The sequence below is a fragment of the Solanum stenotomum genome, chromosome 7, assembly GCF_019186545.1.
Source record: "Solanum stenotomum isolate F172 chromosome 7, ASM1918654v1, whole genome shotgun sequence".
Lineage (NCBI taxonomy): Eukaryota > Viridiplantae > Streptophyta > Magnoliopsida > Solanales > Solanaceae > Solanum > Solanum stenotomum.
The window spans coordinates 9,075,146-9,095,540 of NC_064288.1; positions in this window are offsets into that span (position 1 = coordinate 9,075,146).

Here is a 20,395-nt window from a genome sequence, read left to right on the forward strand (position 1 = left end):
AAATCATAATAATTAAAAGTGAACGGAGGAAGTATAAAAAGAACATGCATATATAATCATTGGGTGGAAATGGAATGTGGATAGGACAAGTTTGTAGTTGAATTTCCAATAATATAATTTAATGGAAAAATAGACATGTATCTGAAAATGAAGAAAGTAGAAATTACATTTTGCAGAATTTGTGTTTTTGGGACCTCATGAAACATGATTTTCTTAAATACTTTCAAAGAATTAATTAACCACGCATCCTCCATGCCCTCACCATCACTTATTAAGAGTTTTGGGACCGTAATATTTATTCATTTATTTGGACCACCAACAAAAGGAAAAAAAAAGATGTTTAAACAAGGGAAAATTACATAAATTGGATCTATTAGATAAAATATTTATCCAAACTAGATTCAATTCAGTATATTTATTCTGATCGGATCCACGGTCCAAACTATTTATCTGACTGCCCTTTTTGTTCCATTCATTGAACCACTGCTGATACCATTGAAGTATATATATACTGAAGGTATCTATATACTTTAATAGTATCAAATAATAATTGAACAATCTTTTCACTGAAACACTGTCTCTTCCTCCTTGATACCATCAGAGTATATATATACTCTAATGATATCAAGAAGTAACTGAAATAGTGTTTACTGACGCACTACTTCTTCCTCTTTAATACCATCAAAATATATAGTTAAAATAAGGAAGGTATAAAAGTAAAGAAGTAACCTCTAAATAGTTTTCTTTTTTGGTACAAGTATTCTTTTCCTTTTAAACAAATGATGTATTAGAGCCGCCAAATGAAATATTTAATTGCAAGAGAGTTCATTATCATACAGCACTCCGCTTAAATTTTGAACTACGAATGAACATCACTATTGCTACTAGCTTAATACTCCCTCCGCTTCTATTTAATTGTCATTATTTTAGATTTTACACTCCTTAAAAAATTAGATAAGATTATCATTGTATCCTTATTTAGTGTTCTCTTGAAGTCAACTTTCAATGAATGAACATATATTAATTTACTTTGATTAACTAATTTGACCAATGAAAATGAATTAATAAGTTAGTTTCTCTATGATGAGCAAATGTATGCTTTCAAGGCTAATAACTTTCAAAGGGTGAAATAAGAAGGAAAAAATCCTTTTGGCCAGAATGATAATTTACTCATGTTATTTATCTTTTTGAACATTTTTACCCTATTAACTTTAATACCTTTTAATTAAAAAATAGAAAAAAGATCAGTTTGTTTTAAAATTAAAAAAAATATCATAGACTTTTTAAATTTCTGGCCAATTTTTCTGACAATTTAGCATTCCAATAAGAAGAACAATGTCATTATACATTGATTTTATGAAATAATAAATATTAAGGACCATCTATTTTCAGTAAGGACGATATATAAATAGAAACGAAGGAAGTACTATTTTTTTTTTGGGATCATGCGATAAGAAGATATTTACAATATTTATGGAGCATTAAATATTGCAAACTGACACTCTTCTAGCATATATTTCCTCTGTCCCGTTTTACTTGACAAATTTTGACTTGACACATCTATTAAAAAATAATTATTGATATAGTGAGTTTATCATTTTACCCATATTAATTGATAGAGTCTTAAACATCTATATTGACTACATTTTTCAAAGATATTAACTCAATGTTAGTAATAAATTTGAGGTATAATAGGAAGAAAAAAAAAATTGTCCTTCCTTGATTCGTAAAAATGACCAATAAAAAGAGAAATCAAATTAGGAAATACTATTTGACAAGTAAATAGGAATGAAGGAAGTACTTACAAGTCGAAAGAAAATTAATACATTTTTTACTTGTCTAGTTTGAATTTTACTCAATTCTTAAAAAATAATGATTATCATAAATATTTTATCACAATATTCATATTAGTTAATTAAATCTTTTTCTACTTTCCACGAATCAAATTTAACAAAAAAAAATTTGGCATATGTATATGATAAATATCCAAAATATTCACTTTTATCAAATTTCAATTCAATATTTGCTGTTATCTCACTCTTAATTATTCACCAAATATTAACTACATTTACTTGTTTGTTAATTGGGAGTTAATATAGGGCCTGCCAGTTGGCATTTCATTTTCAAGAATTCAATCTTCACGGAATATGGATTTGACTAGTGAGTACTACTACCTCAATACATAATTTAATTTTAATTTTTCTTAAATATTTAGTAATGTAGCTAATACTTATTAAACTTATTTTAGCATGATTTAGTACTTTTAAATTATGATCATTTTCATTATGACTTTGCAATATTTATTTTATATGATGATTTCATTATTATTTTTTATTGAATATTTTTGTGTCACCAGTACTAATCTCATATTTTGTGTTATTTTTTTGAGAAACACCTTAGATAATTGTATTTTGGTTGGACTAAAGAAATATTTGGAGCGCAAGTTAATTATATGTTTGTATGCAAATTTTACCGAAAAATCCGAGGTTTATTAGTTTGATTTGATTTATAAATTTAAAAATTCGACACAATGGTTTGGTTTAGTATGTGAAAAACCTGAACCAACCCGAGGTTGAAAGACCCGAAAAAATCCTAATTTTATTAGTTTGGTTTGGTTTATAAATTTAAAATTTTTACACAAATAATTTGATTTGATATTTGAAAAACCCGAACCAACCCAGTCATGTACACCCCTATCGTAAACTCGATGAAAGTTTTACAAGTAATATTTACTTGTTCTTTCACTTGAACTTCAAGTGATATGTTATTCATACCAGTTTTTCGCTTTCATTGCTTATTTTAAAAGTGCAAAATCTATCTATATATTTTTAGGCAGAGGAAAAAGTGACACATGTCAGCACCACAAAAAATATATTTTTTAATCAATTAAAATTAATTAAATGGGAAATAATTTTAAAACAATTTTAAAAATTATGGTGATGTAACTGTAAAATTGTTTTTAATTAATACACATAATTTTATAATATTAAAAGCAGATTGTTAAGAAATCTATATATAATAGTAGGCAGAGGAAAAAGTGTCACATGTAGCACCACAAAAAGCACATTTTTAATCAATTAAAATTACTTAAGTGGAAATAATTTTAAAACAATTTTAAAAATTATGGTGATGTAACTGTAAAATTGTTTTTAATTAATACACATAATTTTATAATATTTAAAGCAGATTGTTAAGAAAATTAATTAAAAACAGTGGATCTTCAGAGGGAAAATGAGATAGTTTTGTTCCTTTTTTTAAATTTTAAAATTTCATCTTGATCACATGCCTTATTAAATAATATAAAAAAAAGCTTTCAGTCATAAAAATTTAAAAAAAGAAGAAGAAGAAGAAGAAGCAGAACCACGTTCTTTATAGAAAAAAAGAAAGCTCTAGCCATGACAAAATACTAAATAATTAATTTAAAATTTAAATTTCAAATAATAACTAATCTTATCCCAAAAAACATTTAAACTTCATAAGCCATATCTATGAAAAAATATTACTCTTAACTACATTATCATCAACATCTTCTTAAACCAACTCTTCAAAATATAAATTCAAAAATGTGTAACAAAAATCACATTCAAAAATAAATAAATTTGATTGCACTTGAGATCATAAAAGAAAATTGAGTGGAAGTATAGTAGTGTATTGTATGTATGCATGTCTTCTTTCTTAATTATTTTAGGCCTAATACATAAACATGACCCTTAACTTGGCGTCAGTTGACAACTATGATCTTCAACTTGGGGTGTGCACAAGTAGACACTTAAACTTGTATAAAATTGAACAAATAGACACATTCGTCCTACATGACACCCTACATGACAATTTTGTGTCATACATGGCGTCCTATGTGTATTATGCCATGTAGGACACTCTACTTGTTCAGTTTTATACAAGTTTAAGTATCTAGCTACTTGTGCACACTCAAAGTTGGAGGACATAGTTATTTGTTGAAGTCAAGTTAAAGGTCATGTTTATGTATTATGCCATTATTTTATGTGAAATTATTTGATTATGGTTGAAGGCGAAGGACCACCATCCTCTCCAGTGCAACGAGGAAGAAGAAGAAACTAATGATAAAGAAATGGAGGAATTTTGAAGAATTTTATGATAGTGGACCATGTACGCCACCTTTTAATATTTTTGGTACATAAATTACTGCGATGATAATTGTTTCGTCGATTTAATACTTTGCATGACATTTAATATTTCCTTTTTTCATAATTTAGCCTTTTTCTGTTCATTTTTATGCTAAATTAAAACGGTCTCTTTTTAAGTGATTTATTAGATTATTAGATGAATATACATACTAAACTCAATTACCATTTAAATTTGGTTGACGTTCCTTATTTATGTTGTTTTCATATTCTTTTAACGGTTCAATATGTGTTTATATTTCCTTTTGAAAGAATAAAATTAATATAAATAATGATGATGATGATGATGATGATGAAGAATAAAATCAATATGAATATTGACGGAGTAGAAGAAATGCTTGAGATGATTCGAAAATGAAGATGCCGTCATACCTTAGGTAATTATTGATACAAATTTTTACTTTTTTTATTTTTTTTAAAAATGCACTTTGTTCCTTCTCCATCCTTCATTGATATAAAAGTTATGCTAAAAAGTTATTAAATTTTAATTGTAAAAGCTAATATGCTACATTCACTCTCTAATTTGGATGAGATTAGATTTCATATAGTAATTGAAATTACATTTGTTTAATTTAAAGAATGAAAGAATTTTGATTAATAAAATAAAAGTATAATAAGAATTTCGTATAAGTTTGAAAGTAAGAAGTTATATATTTATCTACATAATATTAGAAGATGAGTAATAGAGAAAGACAATGATTTTTTTTTTTTAAAAAAAGGAACACATGACAAATGGTTAGCACAATAACAATAGATGTGAACAAGAAAATGAAAAACATATAAATACATAATTTCAATGTATAATAATTTAAATTTGAGATGAGAAAGTATTTTGAAATATAAAAAAATCATACTATATGAATAAGTTCATGTAATTGAAATCGTACTATATAAAAACAAAAATAAAAAAAATTAATCAATAAAAAAACTCTCGAAAACATATTCGAAGAAAAATAAAATTCAAATTAATATTTTATATTTTGGATTCAAATTAATATAACCTTATTTCTATTACATGTAAAATTCTACACGAGGAAAACTAATTAAACCATAGAACAAACAATATTTACAAAAAAGAGTATTAGGGATAATATGAAAATTGTACAATAAATTCGCTTAAAACTAAAGTAACATAATGATTTAATACAAAAATTTGTTATTAATAATTTTTACAATAAAGATTGTAGAACATAAATTTTGTTTGTACTAAAAGCACTTCACATAAATCATATTAATTTTTGTTCTTTAAATGTGTAATTTTTTTTTATAATTTAATTTTTAAGTAAAATAATCGCGCATCGCGCGGACATGTATACTAATTTAATTAACATAAGATCTTTTTGCTTTCTTATTTCTCTACTCATACCTCCATAATTTTTTGAAAGAACATCGCCTACTAACACTATTTGTTTGAATTGATGGCTTTTACTAAAATGACTAACCAACTTGAGGTTTTAGTATCATTTTCAACACTTAAAAACCTATTAAGAGTTGAAAATGATACTAAAAGCCTAGGTTGGTTAGTCATTTTTCAATTAATGACAGTGTAGCTGTTGCACATAACTCAACTATTTGTCATACGTACTCATCGTATAAATAGGACTTATCACATATATGTGGTGGCTCTTATTTTTTATTTTTCCTCAAAAGATTGACCCTATCCATTCGATTAAGATTGATCTGGACCACACAATCAAAATAATATAAATTTTAGATTAATAGTATCACATTCCTCATAAGTATAAATGATAACAAAAACGTCTGAATGATCCATCTCATTTTTTTAGATTAGAATCCCTGAAACGTCTGAACCATATATTAAGGAAAAAAACTGAAATTAATTAAGCAACGCCTGTGATGGTGGATCATCAAATCAAAAGTGGGAAGCAAAGAGTCTTTTAAGTCAGATATCATCCTTCTAGAGAGAAAAAATGATAGCGATTGTGTTGAAAAAAATAATCACCCCTAGCTAACTATATAGTATATGTATATACACTACCATCAAATTGTGTTAAAAATTGATTGTTATAATATTTAATCATATAGGACTTTTATAATACACCACACCAACTTCTTCGATTCTTGAAATTTGATGCAAGTGTGAACGTAAACGTATAAAGTAGGAAAATAAGTGCATTATTTTGACCACTTGTGTCACAACACTTGTATATATAGACACCTCTCCCCTCTCCTTTCTACTCAAACAAACTATTTTCTCATTACAACAAACAATTCAGAAACAAAGAAAAAAAAGGGAAAAAATGTCTAGTTTTTCAGATAAAGATAGATGTGTTTGGGTGAATGGCGCTGTTATCTTAGAAAGAGCTCATTGTATTCCTTCTTTATGGCAAATAAAAACTTATGATCGATTGAAACTTCACCTTCCTAAGCAATTCATGCCCAAATTCCAATTACAAGAACACTACCTTTCTAAGAGACAATTTATCGAATATCTTGCATGTGTTCAATTTGTTAACTACGATGAGGTTTGTCGATTGTGGAGGGTGTTTGGTGGTGAAGTGATTCATGCTTGTGATTATAAGGTTCATGTTTTACCAAGAGACATATCCACTTTTGAGCACAGTCAAAGGAAAATCCCTGTTCTTGACATTGGTGCTTTGGAGAAAATCAGTTCCGACAAAGTTAAGGTTTTTCCTGGAATCAACAAGTTTTCATGTGAATTTCAATCAGTTATTCTTGCCACTGGCTACTGCAGCAATATTCCATATTGGCTAAAGGTGAGAAAATTTTGTATTGATTTTAAATAATAAAAAGAAAACATAGAATGCAAGATTCTTTAACAATTGTCTTATTTTGTTATGTTTTACAGGAAAGTGAATTTGTGTGCAAGAATGATTACCCAAAAGCACAATATCCTAACAAGTGGAAGAGAAAATGTAGAGTTGGATTCGAAAAGAGAAGGCTGGCAGCTGGTGCTTCTGCATTCATTAGGAAAGGACAAAACTCTGCTCATAGAGTTTCCTTTAAATTTTAAAACACTATTGTGGAGGTTGTAGTCCATATGATATCGATAAACATATTTACCTTACCTTTATTTGTTCACTTTTGAAAAAGAAAGTTATAAATTCTAGTGGAAGTCTTTTTTGTTTGTTGAAAATTTATCAACTCATTTGACATACAAATTCTGCTTTACACACCCTTTCTACACTTATCTGTTATACTAAATGCTTTTCCTTGAATTAAGGCAGAAACAAGTCCTTGCTTTTTCTCTTTTTCTGCTTATAATTATAAATAGGATATCTTTCGGTGCTTCTACCTTTTTGAGTAAGAAAAAAAGGATTTAAAATATTGGGTTCAAGGATTTAGTTGACAAATGGTTAAGTATGAACATTTAGACTTTAGAATACAAATTCATACAAGTATAAGGGTCCATTAGATCATTTCACTTAAAAAGTTATACCGTCAGAAATGAGAAGTCAGGGGATGAAGTAGGTCACCCTCCACCCCGCCATCATATGTGATATATAAAAACTGAAGGCTAGATTTTGTATTGATACAACTATGCATCATCAAGTGCAATCTTGAAGTTGAAATTTTTTTCTTAACGGGTTAATCGATAGCCTAATAATAAATTAATTAATTATATTTATATTATTTGGTAAATAAAGTCTTTGACTTAGGATTTCATACTTTTAGTACTGGCTATCTAGAACTTTCGGTTATTCTAGAATATGCTGGTGTTTATTTTTGAGCAAGATGCAATCTGTCATCTCGTGAGCATGGTTTAATTGGTTTTTCACCTTGTTTCTAAGTAATTTTCAATTCTTTATTTTTGTTTTAAATCTTAACAGTTAAATCGATAATAATCAATAATCGATAAACCGATAAGTCAATTTCTTAATGATTATATAACGGTTTAGCATGTCTACAAACCAATAAAAAATAAATCGAACCAATAAACTTCAAAAGCGAATCTAACCGAGCGATACACATGCCTAGTCAAATGTCATTGAAGAGTACGAAAGGTTGCATTTGTCCATTTTTGTTCAGTCTCACTATTTATATATAGTAGTTAGTTTATCTACAAGTAATATTTCATTTCCAAAAAGTGCATGGTTGGGTAAGAAATTGAAATTTTCATATTTTCAGTCACTTAGATCAAGCTTATAACCAAATTAAAATAACTCACATATTTCCATCCTTAACGTGAAAGATGTCATTTCTCCTATTTCTCTTGTTAACCTATTTGTCTCTTGATTGTATTGGTTGACAAACTTGATTTGCTATTGCGTTTGAAATTCAAATCGTGATATATATTAGATTATAGATTTTGTTATATTTGAATGGTGAAAATTAAATTAGAAGGATCGCTCACTATTATTGAACAAGCTCGAAGAAGTGAGTTTGAACTTTAAATATATCTTTGTGAGAAATTTGAAAATAATCTATGACGGTTTTCTACAAAATTTGAATACATTTGTGGGGACTTGGATAGGTTTTGAACAAAAATTTGCAACTAGAAATCACAGGAAAATTTTGTTCTTGTAGTTAATGACATAATATACACTTGTATATAAGGTGGATACATTTTTGTACAAGATATATGCATTGTTCATACGTGTTTATACATACTCCCTCGGTCCCTAATTACTTGTCCACTTTTGAATTGACACACTTATTAAGAAAACAATAATTGATATAGTGAGTTTACCATTTTACCCATATTAATTATGAAGTTAATGAATTAAAAATTTAAGATTTTAAAGAAGTTCTACCTTTTTCAAAGTAATTAATTGAGGGTATAATAGGTAAAAATTTTTTGTCCTTTCTTGATTTGCCAAAATGGACAAGTAATTAAGGACAACTAAAAAAGGAAAAGTGGACAAGTAATTAAGGACAGAGGGAGTAATGTATAAGGATGTATAAATACTGTTTCAAAGTAAAAATAGTTTTGCAAATATAAACTAAAAATTGCTGATGTGCAAAAATTGTGTTGGATAATGTATTTTTGAAAGGATGAACGTTGACAACATGCTTTAAAAACATGCAAGTAAGGTTAGAGCTTAGTAAGGTTAGATCTTTTGAGTCCTGTCAATAAAAAGATACATACATAATCATTGGGTGGATAGGACAAGTTTGTAGTTGAATTTTTAATAATATAATTTAATGGAAAAATAGACATGTATCTGAAAAGGAAGAAAGTAGAAATTACATTTTGCAGAATTTGTGTTTTTGGGACCTCATGAAGATGCTTTTCTTAAATATTTTCAAAGAATTAACCACACGTCCTCCATGCCCCCACCTCACCTATTAAGAGTTTTGGGACCTTAATATTTATTCATTTATTTGGACCACCAAGAAAAGAAAATAAGAAATAAGGAATATAATCAATAGTGCTAAAAGTTAAAAGCAAATTTCTTGTCCCAAAGATAATTAGGTTTTGATTAAACAAATGATGTTTTAGAGCCATCAAATGAAATGTTTAATGGCAAGATATTTAATTAATACCCCCTTCATCAATTTTTACTTGTCCACTATACTATTTTGGAATGTCTAACAATACTTGTCCAGTTTATAAAATCAATGAATAATTTACCATGTTGTGTCTATTTTATCCTTGCTACTCCCTTTGTCCACTTTTAATTGTCATGTTGCACTCTTCGAAAGTTAATTTGACTAATTTTCAAAGTGAAATTATATTACATTAATTTGATATTTTAAACAAAAAAAATTAGATATTAAAAAACTATAAGAAAAGTACTATAAATTTCAATTTTTTGTATATCAATATGATGAAAAAATACATCGTAAAACGTTAGTCAAAGTTATTATCGTTTGACTCTAAAAAAAGAAACTATGACAATTAAAAGTTGACGGAGGTAGTATTAAACACTATTCATTTTCAATGTTTATATGACTTGTACTTAATATGGGTGATTTAGTAAATTATCCTTATCATTTAGTGCTTCTTAGAGGTGTCAAATGGGCAGATTGGGTTGAAATTGAAGATACTAAAATGGGTTGAAATAGAATTTGGGTTGGGTTCTGACCTGCCCAAGTTTACTTTGGGATCAAATAGGTTGGGTTCAAATGGGCTTAAAAGCGGGTTGGGTCTTGACCCGCTTAATCTCAATAATTTTAATATATTGTTATTTAAGTTTTATAACCATAATTTGAATTTCAACTCAAGAAAATTTTAAAAAAGAAGTTACAATTGAATAGATAAATCCTAAAAGATATAAAATAGATAGTAACTCATACATTCAATATAGTAACAACATTACATCAATGAAAATTAAGAGTCTTAAAACGGGTTGAAATTGGAGATTAAATTGGGCTCAATTGAGGATTTCTTAAAATGAGTTTAAGCTTGATGGGTTGAGATTGAACCCAATTAAATTATCTTGAGCCCAATCCTTAAAATTATTGGGGGGAGGGGCGGNGGGGGGGGGGGGGGGGGGGGGTTGAGCGGGTTACCTATAATTGGGCTCACTGCTTCTTAATCCTTGCGCTAAGTCAATAATGGACAACAATTGTCTACGTATATATACATTACTCCACTTAGCACTAAATATGTAATTGGTCCTGTTCCATTCCCAAAACAACAATATTCAAACCACAATTTTTACTTCCACATGGATAATATCAACTCCATGATTTTCAATTGAATATTTGTTGCTATCTCACTATTAATTATTCACCAAATATTAACTACATTTACTTCTTTGTTAAATTTCTCAACTTTGCTTTCTTGGACTAATAATTGGGAGTTAATATTGGGCCTATCTGGGCCAGTTGTCATTTCAATTTCAAGAATTCAATCACTACGGAATACGGATTTGAGTAGCGAGTACTACCTCAATGATGTTCTCCATATACCTCTCCGATCTATGGACCGCTATAATAATATCTCTCCCCTTGTATTGACATTTGATGGTGCTTTTGGTTGAAATATGTGACCATCTCATCTAAAAGTTTAAGCTGGAGCCAAGCACGTGGAAATGCCTTTGCCTGCTCTGATATCATGTTGAAGCATGTGATCATCTCATCTAAAAGCTTAAGCTATTAGATATAACTCACTTTAATTAGTTAATTATATTCTCAACGTTCCTGCCACGTGGTTTAGTCATGGCTTTTTTCTCGAGTTTTACCATAATCGGTGAAAGAGTTTTACAAGTAACATGTACTTGTTCTTTACTTGCTTTCACTGAATTTTCCAAAAGTGCAAAATTTAATTACCATTAGATTTTTTTGCTTTATTTTTTCCCCTAATTCATACCTCCATAATTCTTTTCTTTATAAAAAGGAAAACGTTTGATGCTATTTGAGTGAACTTTTTCAATAATATGTTCCATTGTGAGATTTGTGTAAATCGATGACTTTTGAGTGTTAGAAAATGATACTAAAGCCCAATAAGAAGTTGGTCATTTTCCAATAATTAATGACAATGTGGCTATTGCACATAACTCACCTATACTTGTCATACGTACTCATCGTATAAATATGATTTTTATCACATTTATATGGTGACTTGTATTCCCTTTCTCCTCAAAAGATTGACCCTATCCATTCGATTAAGATTGATCTAGATATTACTATCAAAATAATAATTCATGTTCATTGGTCAAATTAATTAATCAAAATAAACTAATTCATGTTTATTGATTGAAAACTTGACTTTAAGTGAACACTAAATAAGTGTACAATGGTAAACTAACCTAGTTTCTTAAGAGATGAGAAATCTAAAATGGTGACAACTAAATAAGAAGAGAGGGAGTAGTACATTTCAAATGACTTATTGATTCGTTGGAGAGACGTAGCTAGGATTTCCACAGAATGAGTACACTATTATCAAAAGGTGGATTTAAGATATAGAAATTTGATTGATTTGATTTTTAGATTTTTATTACAAAATCCGTTTAACTTTTGTGTGCTATATTATCTAGTATACCTAATTTTATCACTAAATTTGAGACAACGCTATATTTTGTGTCAAACGTATTGAGATCGATCGATTAAACTCATTGATTATATGCTATATCGTCCAATACAAGACTACAAGGTTTAACGTACACATTTGATTGAATTATATAAATTTTTATGATGCTTAAAAGATAGAAATTTCTAATGCAATAGACTTGAATATATAAATATATATATAGTAATTTTCCAGAGAAGCCCCTTAATCCACCAATGGTTTCAAGTCACTTTTTTTTTTTCGTTTCCTATTTGATATTCGATATCCACATTAGAATCTTAATTAAATTTGAATCGCGCACCACACGGCCCATTCTAAGAGTGACACTCCCAATATGATTATCTCGTTTGTAAACTAAAGAAACTCGATCATACCATGAATGAGAGACTAAGAGAAGGGAACTTTGTATATTTCAGCTTAAAGAAGAAGCGTACATATATAAGAGAATAACTATTTATATATCTATCTCTTATAGTTTTGAAACTAACTTCTAAAAGTTAGTTATAACCAATTTTTACTAAAGTGACTAAACTGACCTTTCTATTTCTAACTAACATCAACACTAATGTCACCTACTTATATCACAACAATATCCAAAGCTGAAACTCGAGATATTCTGAGTCATTATTATTTGTACTTGGTATACACTTTTATCAACTGATTTCAAAAGTAAATCAGATATATCAAGATATAAATCATTATTTCATTTCTGTTAAATGATGATAAGATAATCACAATTCACAAATAAATTCGAGTACTCTATACTATTATGGATCTAACACTTAGTTTTTATCAACCTAGTTTGGAGCCGAATCGCGTTTCTCGCTGTCTTTTTCTTAATTTTGACTTTGCTATTATTTTAAAAAATATATTTAGTGGAGAATTAAGTCCAGTCACAGATCATATAGTCATTATATTTAAAATTGGATTATTATTTTTTTGTCAGTATCTACACAACAGTCCAAAAGCATTTCTTGGTCAATATCAGGTAAACAACTTAATTTGTTTTTTTTGCCACTTAATCATTTAGAGGAAAGAAATAATAATACCCAATTGTTGTTAATTATTTTAATTATTACATGATGAGTCTTGGTGGAGAGATTAAATAAATGAAAGATGTTTGGTGAAGAGAACATTTATAATTAATTTGAATTAGCAATTAAAGAAGGTAAGATGATTATGTGAGATAGCACATGTTATCATAAATCATAATTAGTTTGACTATTTTCTTGCTAATAGTCGTTATGAAGTCTTAATGCCATTTCCATGTGGTATCATGTGTTATTTCATTATTTTTTTAAAAAATTCCCTTAAATCTTTATGTTAATTTTGGTCAACTTCTCTTCATGTTCTAAAATAAGTATGTATTATTGGCATTATATTATTTATGTGGTTACGGTTATTACAGTTATATTGTTAGTTATATTCTTTTTTTCTATTTTCTTTTCTTTTTGTTGGTTTACAATGGCAGTTCTCTCATGTGAGGATTTTTTTTTTAATTATCTTTGACTGCATTAAATGATTTGGAATCTCATAGATACATTTTAGAAAAAAGATTAGAATTTCTTTTAAAAAAACTTTTGGTCAAATCAATTGGAAAAAAATAATTACTAGAAGAATATATATTACAGCAAAGTCTATCAAAAAGAGCTAAAAACAACAATAAAATAATGTGCTAAAAGAAGGAAATAGACAACATACTAGGATAGATTATTAAAAACAATAATAATTAAAAAAAAAACTAAGTACTATAATAATCCAACTAGTACATGGCAAATACTAGCTAACTAAGCAAGACAACACTTTACTACCTATTAACTTTCTATCCTAATACGTGTTATTCACACCCTCCTATTTAAGGTCGCGCGTGTTCTCGATAAACTGAAGTTGTGTCATATTTTGTCTTACACTTTTCCCCAATATTTATTCGGTCTACCTCTCCCTCTCCTTGTATCCTCTATAACTAATCCTTCACACATATGTGCATCTACATGTCTCCTCTTCACATGTCCAAATCATCTCAATCTTGCTTCCCTCATCTTGTCCATCACAGATGACACTCCCACCATATCCCGTACATCCTCATTTCTAAACTTATCACTCCTAGTATGACCACACATCCACCTCAACATCCTCATCTCCGCGACATGCATTTTCTGGACATGCCTTTAAGTTTCCTTTTAATCACACAAGACTCCAGAGACAAACCTCTACTTTATCCACACCATACCAATATGAAGTGTGATATCATCGTCGATATTATTATGCTATTTTAATCCATTTTTTACACCATATATTCAATTTGTCATTATTTTATTTCTTATTTGCTTAACAATTTATCCGTCTCAATCAAAAAAATACTTTTTATCCTTTAAATTTCTCATACAAATTTAACTATATTTTTTTTTTAGAATAAACAATTATCTCAATTTAATATAAGTAGATGGATTTCTTCTTCTTAAATTTTGTAGAATAATTAAAAGTGTATTAAGTTTTGAATTCCTAAATTAACATTCTTTTTCAAAAAATATTAACCTTTTGAGCTAAAATGCCAATTAAAATAATAACGAATGATATTAATTAAGCTACTAACAAAAATATTTTTGCTAAAAAAAATATAGTTTACAGCACATCGAACAAAATCTTTGTCTATATTACATTGTAGGCGCTAGAACAGTTGGAATATCTTGATGATAGATAGTTAGGTGTCACTTAAAGGTGGAGATATTTAAATTGGATTATTACAGATCACCAACTTTTACTCTTTTGGAATATATACACTCCATCTATCTCAATAATTTTTTTTCCTGACATACTTCTTAAGAAAACAATAATTGAAGAGTTAATAATTTGATCTATATATTATACTTTTATTTGAGATATAAATTCTTTTTATTAAATATTTATTTTATAATTTGAGGTATTTATAATCATCAAATAACAATTATATCCTTAAGAAAACTATTCATTCCTAAAAATAAAATATTCTGTTTTTACTAACGTATCCTTAATAAATACTTTAAAAAGATATAACTCTTTAATAATTTCTTTATTTAAATAAGAATTAAATTGAAAGAACATTATTGCGTCTGCTTCTTCTTGATCATGTGAAACACTATTTAATTTAAAACAAAATGAAAAATTAAAAACACCATATTTTTATGCGGAGAGAGTACTATTAAAGATAAAATGAAAAAAAAAATACAAGTAATTGATTTTGTCTTGAATTTCTAAAATGAAAAATATTAATCTAAAATATAACTATCTTTATTAATTTCGAGGCGACAAATAATTTACGATTAAGGGAGTAACATATTAACCAACAAAGTGAAAATTCACTTAGACAATCAACCATGTTACTACGATTTTTCAAGAGGAAGAAAATTAAAAACCTTAATAATTTCATATTTTGAGGAGGTGTCATAAATGAAAGTGTAATTAAAAAAGGATTTTGACTTTCTAAAATTAGGAAGTGATGGATCCCATTTGTAAGGGTTCACATGACATGGATAAACAAACCCTAAATTACTTGTTATCAAAGGAAAAAATTAAAACCACCCACTGGAAATTAAAACTTATGGACGGTTGAAACCATATATTAAACATAAGATTGTAATTAATTAAGCAACGCTATGATCGATCGGCCACATGAAAACTAACCACATATATAATTAAACGAGACGATTAATTCATTATTATAAATATATGTCATGTGCTCACTTGCTCTTAAACCAACTCCCCACCTCGTTAATTATTTATTAATTTTCTTGTAAGTAGAGTTAACAATGAACCTAACATTTTCGATTTCTGCGTTGTATAACTAAATTTATAGTATTTTTTAAATGTACAAGTTATGGTTACATTTAATGTTATACCATCTTGATGGGATAAAATTGTAGTGCATGAATGTATCATTTGGGATTCCACGTAAAATGTTGTGCAAGTTGGCAACAACATGCTTATATCACAATTGACAACGTAACGACCCCTTTTGTTTAAATGACCCTTCTCTTATTAACATATTCATTTTAATTTGCCCTTTTGAACTTAATAATTAGGATGCTTAATTAGTCTTAAATAATACGATAATATTGTTATAATCGTTATTCATTTATATCGTTAGGAGATCAAATTTTATTGATGGTTTATATGGAAGCACATTTGTCCATAGTAGGCTAGCCGACGTACTTGTTCTTCCGGCGGAACCACCTTGTGGCCAGACATTTGAACTCCTTTAGTAGAAAATTATATTTTATATATAGTTAAAATAATTGTTTTTTATATATATAATCTTGTTCGACTAAGATTTGAATCTATTTTTTCAGATTTTGAATTTCTTAATGAAAATTTCGACTTTACCGTGAGTCGCGAAAGTTTTAAAATTGGTCAAGTTCAACTGCTTCTCTCCATCTAAAAAGCATACTAATTGGGAAACTAAAATTATTAAAACCATGGAATGTATATAGAGGGCCAGGGGCGGCACCTCGGCTTTAGAGTTAAATAAATAATTAATCTATGTTCAACTCAAATATAAAATAGGGATACAATATTATACTACATATTACTATTAGTTGAAAAAAGGAAAAAATAAAAGAAACTAAGCTGCCAGGTGCAGTGCTTCTAACATGGTATCTAGATGACTAATTACACTGTTAATATTTTATTACTCTGTTCCATTCTTCTAAAAATAATTTATTTAAATTTTTTTTCTAGAAAATAAGATAATTTTTTTCCCAATTTTTATCCTAATTTTCATAAATATGTTGAAAGAAAAAAACAGTAAAATAAAGATTAAGAAATAAATTAGAATGATTTAATTCAATTAATTTTTTAATTAATACTTTTTAAGAGGAAAATGGATAAAGAGAAATACAAGCTAGCAGAATTAAATATATATTTTCATGGAATATAATATAAGGTTGTTTGAAACGGCTTTACCGACTTGAATAACACAATTAATATCTATATTAGAGAATTGACTTTGTAATAAATTGTAGAGGAAGGAATAAAATCAGAAGGAGGAATTAAATGTGGTGAGCCACATTATTATTATTCCTTGTTAGTAGAGTTTTTTTGTTCACGTTCTCTTCCATGTGATAAACCTAAAAATAGGATCTTCAAAATGACAAAATTAATTAGTAATATCTCCACCAAATTCTCTTTATAATAATCTTCTTATTTCATCTCTCCCTTCCTCTTCTTTTTAGTATTTGTTTTAAAATACAAGGATTATATTCGAAATTAAATCATATTATAAGGGTAATCATGTAATACTACAAGAGTTTTCATATTAAATCATTTTCCCATGTTAGTTTTCAACCTCACCACCAATTCCGAATTGGGACCCAACTCTCGACCTCAACCTGGAACTAGATTCCCGACACTGACCCTGACCTCGAATCTCAACTCCTGACCCCAATGTCCTAGGACCAAACTTTCGACCCCTACCTCGACTCCCAACTCCAACCCCAACTCCCCAACCCTTGACTCCCGATCCTACCCGAGATAGATTCCCAAGAACCTAATCCATGAACCAACTCTCAATTCCCGACCCAAGACACAACTTCTAACCCGGCAACCTGGGACCTGATTCCCAACATTGATCCTGGCCCGATATCCGACTCATGCATGACCCCTATCCGAAACCTGACTCCTGAAATCTTAATCCATGAATCGACTCCGGACTCTCGATCCTGACCCTGACTTGAGACTTGACTTGCAAGACCCTGACCCACCCCAATTCTTGAGCTCGAGACTTGACTCTTAACCTCTCGACTACCCAACCTGAGATATGACCCTGACCCAAGATATGACCCCGACCCGACCTCAATCACAATTTGGAACTCAAAATTAGACCTGACCTCGACCCCTAGTCATGACTCAGAAATCTACCCAACCTCAACTTAGAGTCAAATTTGGGTCTTGGCTCGAAGTTGAATCTCTGATCTCGATTATATTCAAGATCAGGTTTTTGATTAGGTCTCGAATCAACAACAAGTCCCAAGTTGTGTATGGGATTGCTTGTCGATTCTTAGGTTATGATTCGGCCAGAATCAAGCCGAGGATCAAGTTTTGAGGCGGAATCACAGTCAGGGTTGGAGGTCGGGTCCAGAGTCAAGATTAGAATCGTATCGCCAATCAATGTTGGGGTCAGATCGGATCTTGGATCTAGATTGGGGTTTGGGTCTGTATATATTAAAGGGTGGGGTCTGGCTCAAGTGTCATAATATTATTTTCAAATTATACGTAAATGCTCTTGAAACCATTATTTTTTTCATAATCGAACAACATAAAATAATTAAAGAAATAAACTTACTTTTTAGAAAAATATTTCTAGGATTTTGTAAAACAATATTTTCCTTCGTACTAAACACAACGAGTTATATGTACCCATTTTAACAACTTCAAAAAGTGGTAATGGAGAAATATATTGGTACGTAGATGGATTACACTTTGAGGAAAGACAAATTCGACAGATGATAGTGCTAACGATTGTTACTATATACTCCATTTATCAAGAGAAAAATAATAATAAAAAAAAACAAAACAAAATATGGAAACAAATATTCCATGAATATAATTAAGAGCAAATCGATAAATGAAGGATTTAGTGAGTCACAATAGATATCTAAACAAGAAAACGTTTCTATAATGAGGATTCTCTAAATCTTTCACCACTTTCAAATTTTTTTTCTAATAGATTTGTTAAGATTTCTTCTACTTTTCTTATTTTATTCTTAAGATTAAACTTTAATTTCTCTAATAATTATTTCTTGTAATAAGGTTCTCAATTCTCATGGTGCCATGTGATCCACCTTTTTCAATGGAACTAATTACATGATTTTTGATGGAGAAAGTGAATCGTAATATTCCCTGCCTGCCCCTCTCACCTCACTAGGCTTAACTAATGTATCTTATTAATTTTAGTTTTTCTTATTATTTAAATAATAATTATTTTAGTAAGCATAACAGCCGGATAGAATAAATACATGATTGTGTATTGAATTAATGGAGATTCCAACCAAAGTTCATTCAAGCTATGTTAGACCAAAAGAAATTAAAAGGGTAATTTTGTATTTTCTCCTTTTTCCTCAAGAGTAATATACACAACACAAGTATATAAATCCTTCATTTTCTTCAATGATTGAAATGACCAACTTATATATAATACTCCATTTGTCCCAATTTACGTAACACATTCAGCTACTAAAATTCAATCAAGTTTATTTTTTATCGTAAATTTTCATATTTCTTTTAAATATTTTGAATTGTTAATTTTTGTGACTTATAGTACTTTTTTTTTAATGTAGTTTACAAATATATAAATTTCATTTCAAAAAAATTAAAGATTTCATTCGCAAATTTCTGATCAAACGTTAACTGTTTGACTCTTGAAAAATGAAAAATGTCAGGCCCATAGAGAATTATAATTGACATTAGTATATACACTAGGTTGGTTGAATAATTCTGGAATATCTGTTAGTGAAATGACTAATGAGTAGGGAATTAAATATAAATAACAAATCATTTAGCAACATTATGCATTAATTGATTTTGGGGTGGAGAGAGAATAAAGTAGTATTCATGTATTATATTGAACCTAACTCCATAATTAATAGTATGCCTTGAAGCACCATTTATAGGAGATATAATAATACTTGGCTAGTAGTTGACCAAGAGGAAGTTTTTAGACCAATGAAGAAGACCTTGATTTGTAGGGTTACCTAAATAATTAATCATGATCATCACAATAATTAAGTACTATTTATGTGGTGGGATGGAGATGGAACTCTACTACTTAAGAGGTGGCATGTCATCATATAGATAATTCAAGGATTAATAAATCCTTCCATCATTTATTAAATTCATTATGGATCCTTAATCCCATATACTAATTAATTATTAGGGAGTAAAGTAACCTGTGTCAAACATTCCAATTAATTAATTATTTATGCTAAACAGTTTCTATTTTCTTGGTTTATAGAGATTTTGTCTGAATATTACTTACATTCTACTGCCAATGCTTCTTCCTCCCTTCCGCGAAAGTACCTTTTGGCGGCTTCACACAAAATCTAATTTTCAGTTTAAAAACAAGAAAATATATCCTTCTAGGGGAAAACTATAGTATAACCTTGCATAGAATCTTTTTATATTTCCACCACCTCAACTCAAAATTACATGTTAAAATGATGTAATTCGGTCGTATACAAATATAGTAATTCAAATAAGGTTGGGTCGATTCCCATAGGGAATAAGGAAAAATACTATAAATTAGACGAATATAATAATAGAT